The following is a 19,118-nucleotide window of genomic DNA, read 5'->3' as shown; positions in this document are numbered from 1 at the left end:
TTTAATATATATGCGGTAGAAAATGTACAAAATTTCTTCATGGAACATGATCTTTACTTAATATCCTAATGATTTTTGGCATAAAAGAAAAATCGATAATTTTGACCCAAACAGTGTATTGATGGCTATTGCTACAAATATACCTGTGCGACTTATGACTGCTTTTGTGGTCCAGGGTCACATTTATTTAATTTACCAATAGAATTATAGATGAAGGTTTATATTTTAAAAGAAACCTAATAATATTATAAGATAAGATACTATTAAAATGATTGTTTGATAAGCGTCAAAACAAACTCTATAATGAACAAAAGCAGCATGTGCCTTATTTTATAGACATACAGATCTATATTAAAAATCTATTTTTGCATTTATGTTTGATGGGTAAAGGCCCATATACACCAAGGATGATAACTATAACAAAAGTTCTAAAAATCATTCTAAATATAAAAGAATAGCAGAGTTCACACCACAAGAAAAACGATAACAGCCCAGAAAAATCACTGGAATCACTCTCAGAATGATTTTTTTTCCCAGCTGATGAATGACAAAATCAGCCAATCAGAATCCATTCTACTTTAAGAACGCAAGCATTTAAAGTAGCAGATGACATAACAGCAGTTATATTTACATCATTATAGTTATCTTTGTAGTTAACAGGCCTTAATACCTACAAAAAAGCTACAAAGTGGCCAAAATGACAAACAAATACTCACAAACTCATTTACACACCTTTCTGATGTTGGTGTGTCACAATGAAATGGACTTGGCAGCCATATATGGGACGGCAGGTCAAACCTCTGCCGTCCTCCTCAGTATAAATAGACCCGAGCTTGACTTTTCCTCATCTAGATGTAGCGCACTACTAAAGCAGTTGTCATGCAAATGCACAGGCGTTTACGCTACAGATGTGCCTACAGGTAAAAGCCGGCGTTTCACATTACAGCCTGAGAAAATTAAATATATTGCAGTTTGAAGAGGCTCTTGATAACTCAATATACTAATAAATGCAGAGGGGATCTCAAGTAACTATTCACCGTAGCTGAGGGGTTTATACGCCAATCGAGTTATAACCCCCTCTCTCGCACATAAAATTAACTTTCAATGTAATTTTGCAGTTATTTTAAAATTGCACAGCATAATTATCCCAAGTTGTTTATGTCTCCCAAGCAAACACTTTCATTTTCCCCCTAAGCAAAGGCATCATCGTCAACAGAAAGGTATGTTTCACATTACTGTACCATATAAATAGAACAATATCAAGTGAAAGATTCCTTATAATGTTCAATAAGAATTCTGAAATATATATTGACTCATTTACATGAGTTAGGTTGAGTAAACAAGTATACAGTACATAAGTATAAATCATTTTTTTTAAAGTGCATTTAAAAATGTATGTAAATGTTGATGTGAAGTCTGAGAGCCTAAAGGCTTTAACAGCCTTATTTTTCCCTTAGACTTAAACGCTTAGCAAAACGGCTCTTTAGAATTAGACAATCAAGCCTGCAATGTTCCTAGTATGTGCCCGTGGTGGACTTAACAAAGATGCATTGATAGGCCTAGACTGACATCAGTGCTAAAACATTACTTGCCAAAAACTATATCAAGCAAGAAATATGAGAAGTGGGTAAGATTAAAAGTGAAGCCGTTCTTTATTAAGGATTATCTTGATGGGACCCTGCAGTCTTACTGGGAGGCTGCAGAGATGCCTGCTTGAAATGTAGACACATGGATGGATCTACTGTGTCCTGCACTGCACTGGGGTTATCATGAAATTATGTCACAAATGCATAATTATGCTATGATTCATGCATTGCCCACAGCTGAGCCTCTAAAAGCAACTGGCTGAAGTTGAGCTACTCATTACTCAGTTAAGTAATTCAGCTGAAAAACAATAAATGGATGCCCTGATGGAATGTCATTACTGTTATTGTATAGCACATTTATATTTCTTCAAACTATGAGCGATATCTGCTCAGAGAAAACCGAGAAAATATACTCTGATTTTGATGCTAATAATGCTAATGCTAATAAACAACAAACTAAAATCACAGTGTCACAGGTTGTTTGCAATCTGTTACCAAAGTGTTTACACAATGTCACACTTTGAGGAGATCGAGTTGCTTTTTCTGCCTGTCTCCCTGAACATAAAACTCTAAAGCTTCCCCAAAGATACGAAACCTGAACTTCAGTATTTGTCTAATGAAAACAACTTTTTACACATTTTACACAATATTTACCTTACTTCTTACGTGAAAGAAAACATATTCTGGGCCTCGTGTGCCTGACAGGTAGAGTTGGATCTGTGGTGATTTTTCCAAGCTGTCGAGCAGTTGATATTGGATATTTTCTTCATTCTTTGAAGGACTTTTGTCATAGTGAGTATATTTTCTGCTCTGAATAACCGAGCAACAAAAACTTGTCTTGAATGACAGACATTGTAAAAAAGACAACCAGGTGAAAACTGAAGCGCAATTTTCATGTGCTAAACTCACGCAGACTTGACTAGTGACACCAGAACAAACCAACACTTAAAAAATTTATATTTTACTATAATACTGTAGATAATTCACCAGTAACACTAACAGTTATTTACAGATCACAATTTCATGACATATTTAGCAAGAGTGTATAAAGACATATAGCACATTGTCTTCTATATTATTATTCATAACAGCCAATGGCCCTATAAGTGAGGTAAATGGTAAAAAGGCAATATATATATTATATTTATATGTGTGTGTGTGTGTGTGTGTGTGTGTTTATTTTGTCTTATATACACATCCTTATTGTTCCTGAGGTCTATAGCACATTGTGGGCTGAAAAAAACCTTGCATAAGATATTTTACAGTAAGATTATTTTTGAAAGATATAAATTATGTAATTCAGCAAGGACACATAACTGATAAAAAGTGACAGTCAAGACATTTATAATGTCACCAAAGATTTCTATTTCAAATAAACGCTGTTCTTTTGAACTTTCTATTTATTAAAAAATCCTGAAAAAACTACCACGGTTTCTACAAAATAAATAAATAAGCGGAAGAACTGTTTTCAACATTGATAATATGTTTCTTGAGCACCATATCATCATATTGTAATGATTTCTGAAGGATCATGTGACACTGAAGACTGGAACAATAAGCTTTGCCTTCACAGGAATAATATAAATTACATTTGAAAATACACTAAAATAGAAACAGTTGCAATCCCATTTAACAATATTACTGTGTTTATTGTATTTTTCATCAAATATATGCAGCCTTTTTGAGCATGAGAGTCTCTCAAAAACATAATAATAAAAAAAAACTCACAACCTCAAACTTTTGAACGTTAGTGTACCTTATCAACATTAGTTTCATATCAGGTTTAGGTGACAAATAAAAAGGATTCTAATTGTTAATCTGGAAGCGTTGCATTCAGAAAAAACAATCAAAGCTAAATTCAAACACAATATACGAGACATTTTATGGATTATACGACTCCATCAGTGGGTGTTTTTCTCTCCTCCTGCCTGATCCCACAGACTGCACCATCAATCTCCAAAACTACATTTACTGATCCAACCTGCAGTGCTTAATTTCACTGTTAGAGAGGAGAACCAATCAGATGGAATCTGCTCGACAGAGCAACATACCCACTATTCAAAAACCATCTTTATTTGACTCCGGGGCAATCTTTGATGATGATGACGAGTTGTCACCACAATAAAGATTTCGACAGCACAGACAGATAATTTTAAAGCCCCCTAAGGTAAATTAGTAGCAAGCAAAGTGCTTTCAAGTGGTGAATAAAAGCTGCAGTGAAGCTCCATTTCTCTATAAACAAACATCATGTTCATCTGCTAGAACTAATGGAAGTACGTTCATACTCATGCCTATGAAATACAACTGTATTTCTCCTCATCAGAATAATTCAGCCGGGTAACCTCAAAAAGATGCTGAATAAATCGAAATTTGCAATCACGGGCAAGATAAACCGAAAAGATGATGCATGTGTTTCATATTCACGTAATTACATTTATTCTATTGTAAACTCATCAGTATGAATTTCAACCTGCATTGATGTTTGTACTTCTAGAACTCAGACATCAATGTAGACAGTGTTTGTTTAAGAGCGGCACAAAGGACGCTTCTACCCATGAGTGCACTGCAGGCCGCGCTTTATGAGGATTCAGGCACACCTGGTGAAGTTCTATGAGGGCCCTCTGATCCTCAAGAAGGCAGTTTATTACTCTCCAGGCTTCTGAAAAAACAGCAAAACAAGCGAACTACAGAGACCTATTACTCAGAAAGAGACATCACAGAGGATCGTGGTGATATACAGGACATACTCCCTACTGGAGTGTTTATTTAAACGCTGTACTAAGGCTGTTGTTACTGTTGTTAAAGGGAAGAGAAAAATGGCAAGGACTGAAGCAACTTCAACTGTTTATTTTTTCAATCAAGAGTGCATTCTAGACAAAGCATTTTAAAAAATGTGCACTGTATTTCTACCATTTTGGCAGTGCTGATGTTGACAAACTAAACTACCAAATAAGCTGCAGGTGTTGTAAGTCAAATGAAACCCCAGAATGACTCAAGCAGCGTCGACATCAACTAAAAGAGTGGCATCATGTGCCACAACAAAACTGTTGGTCTGAAGCATAAGCTAATGGCGCTTTTCCACTGCGTGGTGCTACTCGGTTTGGCTCGGTATGGTATGATTTGGCTTGCTTTACTTTCGGTTTGCTTTTCCACTGCAATTAGTACCGCTTCAAAGTGATAGTTGCACTGCTTCTACTGCTCTGGATCCACTCCACATCTAGCAATGAGTCTGCACCTCGTCTACTGACCACGAGCCATTTCTTTTTTCAAGTTGCGTGCGACGGTCATTTAAAGCAAGTTGTTTCGCTAACAAACGATACTGCGGTGGCTGTTACTGACTATTTAAATCTAGCGGGTTTGGTGTCTCGTGTTTCAAATCCATTGACATTGGTAGTGATGATTCTCTCTGACCAATCAGTGATCTGCAGTGTTTACACATCACATTTAGTATTGGTATGGCTTGCTTGGAACCTCAACCGAGGTGGTACTATTTAAGCGAGCCGTACCGTTACGTACCGAGCCATCCCATGCAGTAGAAAAGCACCAAAAAGTAAGCCGTATCAAGCCGTACCATGCAGTGGAAAATCGCCAAAAAACACTATTAAAAAATACATATGAAAAAAAAAAAGTATAACAACATAATAAAATAAATAACCAAATGTGTATATTTATTTAGGTAACACTTTATTTTAAGGTGACATAGTTACACATTACTACATGTAATTACTATAGTATTAACACTAAATTGTGCATAATAATTTCAAGTAACTAACCCTAAACCAAACACTAACCCTAACCGTAACTCTATATTAAGTACATGTAGTTAATTAATTTATTATTTAGTCAAGAAAAAAAAAAATTATTCAGACACCTTGAACATTTCATTCATTAATACAGTTTATTCACTACAGTTTAAAAAATGGTAATAAAATATGACAAGATCTATAAAATTAAGAGTTAAACTGTGTCAGAGAATTATGTCAGATAACACTTAAGCAAAACATGGTCAGATCAAAGTGTCTGAATAATTTTTGGTTCCAAATTTTTATCAATTTTACTTATAGTCCACTCTATGTGGTATTATATCTTGACATATAATATGTCACAGTTTACTTTATTTTGCTATCCTCACTTACATAAATGAACTATAGTGTCCTGCACTCACTAATAAAAATATATTAAAAACATCAAAAATGTCTGAATAATTTTTGGTTTGACTGTATATATGTGTGTGTGTGTATATATATATATATATATATATATATATATATATATATATATATATACACACACACCTACTGGAATCTTAAATTCCTGAATGGTAAAGGCTGCTGGATTCCACTAAATTTAAATCAGCTGCGCCCTAAAATACCAATACGTTTTGTAATAAATTTTCAGGCCCCTTTCTAATGACTCCAAGCAAGCATGCCTGGCGTCCGTAGGAACATTTGTCAGCACTGGCCCAACTGTCTTGGTTTTGGTCAGAAATGTGGCATTCCCAGCCTTCACAGCTGCCTCCCCCAGTTGGGTCCAGGTCAGCAGAGTGCCGCGGCCAGACCGCCGTTCCCTGGCCCCCGGAATGGGCTCTCCCCTGCAGAGAGGACACTTCGGCTCTCAGGCGGAGGGATTAGTTTCAGCCCAGCAGAACTCCCAGTGGGGGAAGAGCACTGAAACTACAGAGGTTAGAGCCACTGCTTCCTTCCAGCCGGCTGACATTTGTGAAGCCAGGAGCCCACATAACAAAAACACATTAGGCAAATGTCTGGTTGGGGTTGTCTGTTTAAATTGGCCAGATGAAAGCCACTTTGATTGGGGCACTGCCATTCTGCACAATGGCAGTGGGCAGTTCTAGTGAAGGGGCAGGCGCATGGAAGGAATGCAAGAGGGAGAATGCGACTGTGTCTCGGAGTAAGGGAGAAATGGATCCGTGTGTGCCTCAGCGGGTAGTGTAAATGTGCTAGATGATACCACAGCTTAGAAAAGTGCAGTCTCATTGATATGTAGGCATCATAGGTTAAAGCAACGCAGCCACCGCGAAAGACATTTTCGAATTTTTTGGGCCACTGTGCGCTGCTTTTGATTTCATATTAAAACCTGGCCCGGGAAGCGTCTTCAGCCTACCAACTCCGAGGAAGCAACTATAAACAATCTGTACTAAAAATATTTCCACACTTGCTCTTCAGGAAGTATAATTAAATCACTCAGGGCTTCTTACCATATATAATGGCAGGGTTGCTATTGGGCGGCGGATTTCATTTTTAACTCTAGTTTAGACATTTAACAGCTGAACTTCCCTGGCTCTTTCTTTCTCCTTACGTATATGCATTTAAAATAACGCTTGGATTACATGGATATGGAATGCTGTTCGTTTTATAGGACCGGAAGATGCTGCAGCGGCCCCTGAAGAGTGTGAACTATTAGCAGCTTGCTTGGCCAGCGGTTGCCTCCCATCATGCTGGCGTCATATAAAGTGACTTGAAGCATGACCAGAAGTTCAAAAATAACCAAAGGTTAATAACAGTTTAGGACTATGCATGAGAGAGAGAGAGAGAGAGAGAAAGAGGGAACTAATAGCATCCCCCAATGAGGCCTAACTCTCCGTGACTCTGTACTCGGCTCTGGGTCTCGTCTACTTAATTGACAAAACTCACAAAGACAGTTGCCTTTAGTTAGAATAAAAATCTATCACCTATACTTTTTGCAGAAGACTTTTTCAAGGGCAAGTGCACCAGATACAATTCACATCAAAACACTGCAGTGACAAAGTCAGTTTTTGGACTGACGTGCCAACTTTCCATGTTTATTTCCTTTTTGTGCGGTGCTCAGAAGGTGATTTCCTCTTTGAGGAAATGGAAATTGCCTAGTGGGATTTTAGGCTGAACTCTTCAAAAATATGTCAGACCTTGTCTTATATATCTAAGCCTCTCAGTGATTGACACGATGGCCAAAAATCCCATCCCGACATCAGTGGGGTGTCGTGGACATACTCAAAAGAGTAACAAACTTAAAAGTAAAGCCTCTATATGCAGATGTTCATTTCCAGATGTATATATTTGAACTTTCCTCACAAACACATTTCTGAGATCCAAAACCGCAGGGAAAGGCCTTTTATTGCTCGGTTGCATGTAGTATACTTGCTCCATGACTTCACTGGGGTGTATCATATCACCGTGTCTGAATGGGATGTACAGGGTGGATTCCTCGTAATGGATACGCCGGAGAGAAAAAGTTATTTCAAAACAGCATCTGAAGTTCACCTGATGATACATCCTCTTTACAGGCCTTATCGACCTCTTAGTGTACACAGCCTACTGTCAGCCTAAGGAAATATTACAAGAAAACACTGACAGGAAGCAGTAATCAAGGCGAACGGACATCCGTCATGGGTGACGCAATAGTTTTGGAGTGAAATGTGTTTCGACGAGCAAAGAACTGAAATAAAAACAGGCCATGATGGAGGTTCGACAGCATTGTATGGAAACTTGTTTCAGCCACTGAATAAAAAATAAAAAAAGGTAATTGCGACTTTTTATCTCAGAATTCTGACTTTTTTTCTTACAATTGCACGTTTACATCTTGCAACTCTGACTTCTTTTTTCGGAATTGTGAGATATAAACTCACAATTGTGAGAAATAAAGTCAGAATAGCACGTTCTAAACTCACAATTGTGAGTAATAAACACAATTGCGGGACATTAAACGCAATTGCGAGAAATAAAGTCACAATTGCGAGAAATAAAGTCACAATTGCGAGAAATAAAGTCACAACTGCAAAATATAAACTCGTAATTCTGACTTCTTTTCTCAGAATTGTGAGATATAAAGTCCAATTCAGAGGGGAAAAAAAGACTGACATTTTTTCTCTGAATTGCAAGTTTATATCTCACAATTCTGACTTTATATCATGCAATTCTGACTATATAACTCGCAGTTGAAAGTTTACATCTCGCAATTCTGACTTCTTTTCTCAGAATTGCGAGATATAATGTCAAAATTGCGGGATATAAACACAATTGTGAGAAATAAAGAATAGCATGTTCTAAACTCACAATTGTGAGTAATAAACACAATTGCGGGACATTAAACGCAATTGCGAGAAATAAAGTCAAAATTGCGAGAAATAAAGTCACAATTGTGAAATATAAACTCGCAATTCTGACTTCTTTTCTCAGAATTGTGAGATATAAACTCGCAATTGAATAAAAGTCAAATTCTGAGGGAAAAAAAAGACTGACTTTTTTTTCTCTGAATTGCAAGTTTATATCTCACAATTCTGACTTTATAACATGCAATTCTGACTATATAACTCGCAATTGCAAGTTTACATCTCACAATTCTGACTTCTTTTCTCAGAATTGCGAGATATAATGTCAAAATTGCAGGATATAAACACAATTGTGAGAAATAAAGTAAGAATAGCAAGTTCTAAACTCACAATTGTGAGTTATAAACAATTGCGGGATATAAACGCAATTGCGAGAAAGTTTATCTCGCAATTCTGACTTATTTTCTCATAATTGTGAGATATAAACTCACAATTGCAAGTTATAAATTCCAATTCTGACTTTTTTTTCTCCAAAATGCACGTTTATATCTCACAATTCTGACTTAACTCACAATTTTGACTTTATATCATGCAATTCTGACTTTATAAGTCGCAACTGCAAGTTTATATCTCACAATTCTGACTTTGTAACTCAAAATTGCTAGTTTATATTGAGTTTATATATGCAATTCTGAGATAAAAAGTCACAATTACCTTTTTTTTTTTATTCAGTGGTGGAATCAAGCTTCCATACCAGAGAAATGCTTCCATTAAAATACACCGAAAACCGGGTTCACTAAATCCATGCTGCTCTTTATTTGATTCATATGACTAAAATGTTTATGGAAGACGTTGAGTCACACTTTCATTTTATTGAAAATACACAGGAAAAGAAAAAAAAAAGAAAAAAGAAAAAAAAAAGGATGCCTGGCCAACTTGAATGCTTTCAGAGAGCGTTATAAAATCCTCTGCATCCAATAACATTAGCAGGCTGTCCGTATGCCGAAGGTTTGGCTTTAATAAATGATGATAAATGAAGAAAAGGATGACTAACTTTGCACTCAGATGGCTAACATATGATTCAGTCTACTCACTGCCACAAACACCTAAATAGGCGTATTGATTTGTCATAAATTTCAACTTTTATAAAAACAAGAGTTTTGAGGGACTTAATAAACTGTGTTGTTTTATTCTACTCACAGTCCTGCATTAGCACTGTCAATTCCTTGACAACAAAACAGTACAAAACACAATTTTTAAAACAAACATTAAGTAAAGCGATATCCAAAGTCTCGTCGTCAAACGTCTGAGGGGTATAACTCACAGCTCACAGCGAGATTGATCTATAAATAGAGACGCGTACCATGGTAACACTCCCTGCCAAGTCTCGGTTACACGACTCGCAACTTTTTATAGGCCGCAAAACTTCCTGTTGCCGTGGATACAATGCAGAAGAATAGTCCAGGGTTTGGATGTGAAACAGGTAGGACTGGTCAGGCCAATTAGAGGAGCCATTTGCTTGAATGAAAGCTACCAGAGGGACATTCAGGGTAATTGGGGGTTTGTTCATTCACTGGGCTGGAATTGTTCTCCCTCTCGGCCGCACCTGGCTTAGACTCACTAGAAGAATGGAAATGACATCCAGCTTCAGTTTTAATGGCTACTCAGCATAGACAGCTGTCATTTCTGTCTTTAGGCGCATATTAGAACAGTAGATTAGTGAGGCAAGGCACATTTGGAGATTGAAAAAATATAGATAAAAGATTAATTTATTTTAAAGACTGTAAAAATGCTATGGTAAAAACCTGTTAAGTTACATACTGCGAAAAACTGCAATCCAGCATTGCATTCATTTATTTTATAATAAAATATTGTTAAATGTACAGTTTTTTGAAAGCAAAAAAGAACACGTTATCTTATAATTAAGGTAAAACTCACTTCACATTCATAAAACGTTTTTTTTTTTTTTTAAATAATTGTTTCTTCTTAGTTTTTTTATTTTTATTTTGATCAGTTATGTACATTAGGTTATGTTACATCTACTGTTGGTAAATTAATGTTTGATGGTAATGATGGTGTTTTGTATTTGTTTGACACTGTGCACTTTCTATTTATTAGTATTTACCTCAGCTTTCGGAAAAGCCACTTGTGATGAACTTTAATTATCACACGGTTTTCTCTTTACTACCTGTTTTTATGGTGATTTTTTATTTATTTATTTATTTTTTTTAATTTAAAAGGGTAGGTCACAAAAAAATATTAAAATTCTGTCATTATTTACTCACCCTCAAGTTGTTCTAAACCTGTATAAATTTCTTTGATCTCCTGTACACACATACACACACACACACACACACACACACACACACACACACACACACACACACAAAAGATATTTGAAAGAATGTTTGTAACCAAGCAGATCTCGTACCCCATTGACAACCATAGTAGGAAAAAAATACTATGGTAGTCAATGGGTGCGAGATCTGCTTGGTTACAAACATTCTTCCAAATATCTTCCTTTGTGTGTCTTCCAGCAGAACAACAACTTGAGGGGGAGTAAATGATGACCGAATTTTTGGGTGACTATCCCTGTAAGTTTAATCCATACAACTTAAAATATTGCTACCATATTTTTTAGGGTAAAGTTCTGGCAACCACAGCTGCAATTTTTTTTTTTTTTTTTTTTTTACAGTGTGGTCCTTGACATTTCATGGTCCAGGGAAAAGTTATTATCATTAAAAAGTATCATTATTTCCTCACCAAACATGTATGACTTAATTTTGTTCTGTGGAACGCAAAAGAAAACATTTTTAATAATGTGCTAGTTGCTCTTATCTATGTGATTGCAATGAATTGGAGCTTTAAAGCTTCAGAAAGAACATGAAAGCATCATAAAGGGATCACTACAATTTGTGCACTATGTTAGTATTTTATATTAGTACTAAGTGTTCTGAGTTGTTCTATGTGAGGAAAACTTATTGTATACATGTGAACATTTCGTATATACCACTTTTATGATGAGTGAAAAGCGCCAATGTCCATTCATTTGTATTACTGCATGGAAAACAACAGGCACTACATTATTAAAAATTTCCTCCCTTTGTGTTTCACAGTAAGTCATACAGGTTCTGAACATGAGAGTGAGTAAATATTTTCGGATGACCTATTCCTTTAAGTAAATGAAGTCTTTGACAAAGTGAAACCTCACCTATTCTCTGTCTCCTGAGGATCTTCTGCATTTACTGGCATGACGAATGACCCATCACATGATGACTATGCTATTTACAAAATTACAAGCTAGCTGAAATTCTGTCTCACCAAACGGCTGCTCTGGGCCTGAATAATTGATCAGATATTGAAAAGCTCTAATAAAAGGAGGCAGCCTGTTATGCAGTCGACATTCTTGTCTTCGGCAGCTATAGACACATCTCTAATACATGAAGGAAAGGGCTGATTAGGCAGAAGAGGGCAAATGTTGTTCCTTATTTTTATCCCTCCAGGAGAGCAGAATTTGAAATACAAGATTAGGTTACCGTGGTGCAATCTGTCATGCTAAGGAAACACGCCCAACCGGTGCCAACGCCAACTAGTTAAGAGCTCCCTGCTGCATGGAGTAACACGATCAGAACAAAATAGCATATTTATGACATACTGTAAACAGCATAATGCACAGATATAAACAAACTTGACTCATTTTTTAAAATGATAATATTAAAAGATGTTCAGTAAAAAGATTTTTTGTTTTTTACAAAAGATAGAAAATGGAAAGACCCCAACACAAAACGATAAACACTGAATTAAAGATTACTAAGCCATGCCACCTCATAAAAACAAAGCCTGTCAGAGGTCAATGTCTCCTAAAATATCAGATAATCTGACTTTATGACATTACAAGGTTAGTTCAGGTTGGAAAATGTCATATGGTGATCTTATAATTAAAGTTTAACTTTGTAAATTTTCAACCCGCTTTGTATTGTTACAACATCGGTAGTATATGTAAATTAGCAATATTTATTCGTTCTCTGTGTTACCTGGACAGAGAAATTCACGTTTATTTGTCATCAAATCGCAAGCTCAAGTACAGCTCTTGGGCTTTTGTGAAAACTACAAATTATACTTACGCATTTTTGTATCACCACCCACGGACAGTCCGATCGACAGAGGGTTATTAACAGAACCATTATTGTAAGGGTAGTTTATCATTGAAAATTGTATCATACTATGTCTGTTTTATCCAGGTTTATTACCTGTACGTTACGTGGTTTTACTTGACAGAGGGGTTGACAGAATGGCAGTTTCTTTCAGTTTTTTCCCTTCTGTTTAGCCTAAAACACTTGTGTTCGTCCAGCTTGAAATGCTGATTACAAACCGTCGCCATTTTTTCTATATATTTAGGATTCTTTGCAGCCTTTAGCCACTGCCTACAATGCGCTGGTTCCTTCACTGGAAACTGAAAGTAAACATTTACTCTTTATATACTTGCACCCGGGAACAATACAAGTCAACAACATTATAATTAAAAGTTTGCTGAGAAGTATTTTCTACTAAAGCAAGGCGCCATTTGACTCTGGTAAGCGTAAGAGAGCGTAAACAAAGCACACTGGTGGGCATGGACATGGACGGCAACTTGCCCAGTGCATTATTAGGGCCCGAGCACCGACGGTGTGAGGACCCTATTGTAATTGCTTGGCCAGTTATTCTTCTTCTCCGAAATGAATCGCATTTTTGAGGGCCTAAACATGCTCGAAAACTCATGAAACTTTGCACACGTGTCAGAAGAGGTGAAAATTTACATCTGATATGGGTTTCAGAATTAGGTGTGGCAAAATGGCTTGATAGCGCCACCTACAAAATTTCAATTAAGCGCCCTTCGTGCTATGTTTCACGTGCAGGTATGAAAATCATTAGACAGATGTAACAGCCCAATACCTACAAAAAAGCCCATGGGTGCAAAAAAAAAAAAAAGGCTGTAAACCCAACAGGAAGTGAGATATTTAGAAATTTCTCTGCAAAATTCTGGCAGTTTTTGCCATCATATTTGGTCAGTCTAATCTAAAGGCCTTTGAGACATTAAATCTTGAGTTTTCGTTGAAGGGCATGTCCTTGGCAGCCTGGCAAAGTTTGATGTTTCGCCATAAAATAGGAAGTTGTTGCTGTAACTCGGGCATACAATGTCCGATCCACTCCAAACTTCACTTGTTTTATTAGATTCCTGGCCTGAAGACATCTACAAGTATGAAATTTGGTACACACATCTAACAGCCCAATACCTACAAAAAAAGTCTCTTGCCAATATTCAGTTAGTCACAGCGCCACCTACTGGCAACAGGAAATGGCATGCTATACACTGTAATTCATTCCCAGAAACACATTTCAATATGCCATAAAGTGCCAAATATACTAGAAACATGTTAAATCATGCAACACTTTGTGCTAATGTATGCGATTAACACCACGAAACAGGAAGTTGTTGTAACTCAGGCATACAATGTCTAATCTGCTCCAAACTTCCCATGTTTGATAACAGTTGTGGCTTGAAGACATCTACATGGCAATATTACAGTCAAAGTGCCACATATTGGCAGCAGCAAGTGTGGCACCTTGAAATGACTTCACTATATTTCCCTTGTATTTACTCGCTTACATGCATTGGTTGTAAAAGCAAAATTTCTGAATTTATTTATTTTTAATTTTTTACATCACAATAAACAGCTGTTTTAACAGAGATGTGTAGACTTTTTATATCTACTGTAAAAACTAGATTTTTCCTTTCATGGGCACTTATACAGTACATCATTAACCCACAGTTTTGCTTTAAGCCATGTAAATTGACCAAACCCACTTCAATTTGACCCCGAGGGCACCTACTCCTAGCATCCCTGACCCCCGACACCATCAGCTGTGGTCTCTTTAATAAACTGCACCTTTTACCAAAGCAAAAGGTGATGAATTGAAAAAATGTTTAGCAGCACGATCAATTATTTATGTTGTCTTTTACTCAAATCAGCACTTGATGAATAATTAAAATTAATCTCATTACAGGAGATTTCATTATGAGATAATTTAATTAAACGAAAGCCCAAGGACCTCAGACGTCTGTGAGACTTGCAGTGCTGGCTTAATGGGCTGAGGGGGCACAAGAGTGGGAGGTTACACACATGGGCACATACATTATTTAATGGCTTCTAAATAAAGACAAATCAATAATAAGTTGTCATCTCATGAATATGTTGAAAGCATTCCAGAGCCATGGCTTTTCAGCTGAGCTACATCACCCCTCTGTCATTTCAAATATACCAATAGTTTAAAGGTTTAAAATAATATACCTATGCATCAGGGCTAAATGCACAGACGCTGACTGAAAAATAACAGCAATGAAAAGAAAAGGCTACTTTTCAGTCGAGGTCAAATGTGCCTCTACAAATTATGAAGGGTACAACTTGTACATCTGATCTGAAAAATAAATGATATCACGGTCTTGTGGGAGCCATTAGGAAGCTTTCTTTGTGGGGAGATTTTTTGCATGTCTTGTCTTCAGGAGCACTTAAGAAGCCGAGGAATTCCTCTGAGCCTGTGATACACATCTAGGTAATGTTCCGGCTCAAACCATTTTGTGCCATCCAGATATCAAGTGTTAAAGGTTTTTCACACACTCACACACGCTCCTCCACATCACATTATATTATATCACACGTTGATTTAGGTTGAGTCACAGAACTGCACATTGCTGAAATAGTGGAGGAATGTTTGAATGAGGAATGACTGTTTGAGAATGTCACGCCATGACACATTACAATACCTGGATATTGTTACAGGTAATGCGTTAATCGTGTACAGGTTCAAAAGAAAACAACAATGAAAAAGGTATTCGGCCTGATTTCCTCTTTGAAATTGTTTGCTTGAAAAGTATATACCTTAGCATTATTATTACACAGCTCTCATACTTCTCAAATACAAATATACTGACTGGTCATTTGTTGTATTCAGCGGTCAAATATTTTTGAATACTGACCGTTATTCATGGCAACACACTGTTTAACTGGCCGATCCAGGAAACTGGTTTCATATACAGCTGGGCTTGGTCTCTCCATTATTTCTATAAGAAAGACAATAAAATCATTTCAACTCAAATTAATTAGTTTAATATCACATTTATTTATTCGTAAAATAAACAAAAATGTGACACAAATTGGAGGTTCAGTTCACTGAAATAAGGTTCAGTGTTCCTGGACACTCCACATTTTTTTTAAATATATTTTTTAAAATGATTCATTTAGTAATGTTTATTTTGTGATAATGACAGCCTGATTATACATTACTAAACATAAGTTTAAACTTATTTATGGGCTGTTGAATGCAAAAGAGTGCAAAAATGTCCACCCACTTTTTCTGCACTGTTGGTTTCGAAAGTTTTTTTTTTTTTTTTCCATTAATTTCTCCCATAAGGATTTCAAAAAAGTCTCAGTTAAAGCGATATAAGCCATGAACCAAACCAACCAGCTACAAGGTGAATCGCAGCATTACAAACTTTGATTTGAAGCAAAAAGTATTTGAAAATCTGACAAAAATACAAAGGTACAAGACTGTGTACTTAGTGATGGAAAGAACTACAAACCCATCATGCATTGCGAACAGCATAATCAAATTAAAAACAATGAAGAAATATAAAACTATTTGTTTTAAAAAGTTAATGTTATATATGTGACCAACCTGAACCACAAAACCAGTCATATGAGTCAATTTTTTTAAAACTGAAATTTATACAGCTGAATAAATAAGCTTTCCATTGATGTATGGTTTGCTGTGATAGGACAATATTTGGCCGAGATACTACTATCTGGAAAAAATATTGAGAAAATCACCTTTAAAGTTGTCCAAATTGTTGCAATGCATATCCACTCACAATTTTATATATATATATATATATATATATATATATATATATATATATATATATATATATATATATATATATTATATATATATTTATGGTTGGAAATTTACAAAATATCTTCATGGAACATGATATTTACTTAATATCCTAATGATTTTTGGCATAAAAGAAAAATCGATAATTTTGACCCATACAATGTATTGTTGGCTATTGCTACAAATATACCTGTGCGACTTATGACTGGTTTTGTGGTCCAGGGTCACATATATAAACAATATATTTTAAATATATTGCAAAATATGCATATATATTCAAATATTCAAGTATTTTGAGAACGTAGGATGACTGACTCAAATACGTTATTTGCGGTGCTTCATGGAAGAGCTAACAAGCTATTTTCCAGTGTTTTGCTTGTTTCGACTCTCTGATTGGTGGAATTTTCTGTACAGCATCATACTCACACACTGTACAGACAGTACTTGTCAGTGCTGCCCTACAACTTTATCAATAAAATAGTTTCGCAAATGAAAAGCTACATGACATTTCTCACTAGAGAGGTAGTAACGTCACTGTTTTTGAAACAATTAATCTTACAGCTTCGCTATTAGTAGAGATGCTGCTGCCGAACACTGTTGAGAGCTGGTAATTCACACACGCTTAATCAATCTCTCTCTCCAATAACTAACGTTAGTCTGCATATCAGTGGCGCAAGCCTCCATTACTTGCTCTAAAATTACATTTTGGAATTAGCAACGGAGGCTTGCTATATGATCAGTCCTACACATAAGAGACAAAAACCTGACAAATATCTTAAAATAAAACATCTGAACAATGTCTTAAGAAGTGGTAGCTGTAGTATAAGTGGAACAATTGACTATAACTTTATATAAAGTTGAATATATACTATACTTTTTAAAAGCATAAAGCACAAAGCATATTATCTTCATAACAAGGCACGGTAAATGAAAATCCTTGAATGATACGAAGCGAAGGACAATAAGCTTTTGAATTTCATTTCAGTATAATGTATATTCAGGCACAGGCTTCAATTTAAAAGAGGAAACCATGACCATAAACATTAGCATTTTGTGCAAACAACTGCGTAATTTGTTTAGCCTCATAATAAGCTGGAGATGGCATACAATGAAAGAAAGCCTTTTGGTTTTAAAATGAATAAAAATTGATTGCGTCCCAATAAAAAACGAATTGGCAGAGTGTTAACTGAATTGCACTCAAACGTCTGTAGCAGTCCCTGGTCGCTTTATTGTGTGCTAATGCAATAGAGCACACTTAGCAATAAATGCATCTTTCTGATGAGCTCGGAGAGGTTTTCCAAAATGGCCTGATGAAATTGTCCAAATTAGATTAGGCTGAGCTGCTAATGACTCTTAAAACAAAGGAAAATCTCCAAATAAAATTAGCCGAGCCTCTTGTTCTCTAAATAAATCATATGTAAATTACTGTCATTGGAAAAAAGATGCCTGCCTGGAGGGTAAAGGTTTCATTATCTCAATGGGTTTGGAACTCTAATAAGGAGGCTCCTCCAAGACAATTAAAACTTGAAAATAAATCACAGGAAATTTATCTAACTTGCAGGAAGCCTCTTTGAATCCTGATACTATATTTAAACTCGAAATATTCTGATTTGATTCTCCTTGGGCAGTTGCTCTGTATGACTCCTCAACGTGTTCGCCAAGTCGTCTTATTATATCAGGATGTGACAGTCTTGAGTTGCCTCTGTCGTTTAATAAACTTTCCAACTCATTTCAGAGGTTGTGAAATTATTGAAAATCATTCAAATGTTTGAGTTGATCTGAACAGGTTCCTGTCACTTCTTACACGCAGGCCAAGCAGGCTGATATGACAAGTCGGCAGCAATTACTACAGCAAATAAGCAGAATGAATGACGTTTGAGAACAGCTTGAGCGCGACTCAATACAAACACAGGGATTTCAGTTGCTTAGGTACACGTAACCGCTCTAGTCTTCCTGCCATTCAGGTAATTCTGTGTATTGTTCACATTTTATCCCTGTTTGACCTGGTGGACTCGCTAAGCTTTGGCGGAGAAGACGTCACAAAGACCTGAAAAAATACAACATTACAGGTGTTCTTGAAATAGGCAAGGATTGCGTTGTTCGTTTCTGTGATGCAGATGCTGCCGATTCATTAAAAGCTCAATTAGAGAGGAAGTAAATAAGGAACAATGACAGACATAAGGAGAAGATGGTAATAAACCACAAGCAGCTGTGCGTCACAGTGACTTTAACCTCTTAACTGGAGTAAAATCACTGTAATGTACAACTTTGAGTAGTGCTTTATTTTTGCACCGACTTCAAATGTGGCTCATCCAATTATAATTCAGAGTTTTTATTTCCACCTTGTTTCTACCTATTTCATGTTTCTTTGATCTGTCACTCAACAATTAACATCTCTCTCTCAAAAAAAAAAAAAAAGAAAAAAAAAAAAGATTTGTGACCCTGGACCACGAAACCAGTCATAAGTCGCATTGTATGGGTCAAAATTATCGATTTTTCTTTTATGCCAAAAAATCATTAGGATATTAAGTAAAGATCATGTTCAATGAAGATAT

General features: G+C 36.1%; 1 protein-coding gene across 4 annotated transcripts in view; it reads right to left on the bottom strand.

Moving 5' to 3' along the window:
• Positions 1 to 19,118, bottom strand: part of eya1 (EYA transcriptional coactivator and phosphatase 1) — a 137,201-nt gene that overhangs the window by 51,475 nt on the left and 66,608 nt on the right. For 3 of the 4 annotated variants that reach the window (XM_048174188.1, XM_048174189.1, XM_048174190.1), the window contains one exon: positions 15,647 to 15,730. The exons of the other annotated variant lie outside the window; for it this stretch is intronic. The gene's annotated coding sequence lies outside the window, so the exon portion shown is untranslated. The remainder of the gene's footprint in view (positions 1 to 15,646; positions 15,731 to 19,118) is intronic. 4 annotated transcript variants of the gene reach the window in all.

This window comes from Megalobrama amblycephala, linkage group LG22 (genome assembly GCF_018812025.1).
Source record: "Megalobrama amblycephala isolate DHTTF-2021 linkage group LG22, ASM1881202v1, whole genome shotgun sequence".
Lineage (NCBI taxonomy): Eukaryota > Metazoa > Chordata > Actinopteri > Cypriniformes > Xenocyprididae > Megalobrama > Megalobrama amblycephala.
The sequence above is the reverse complement of the archived record's forward strand: the minus strand, read 5'-3'. Positions and strand labels throughout refer to the sequence as shown.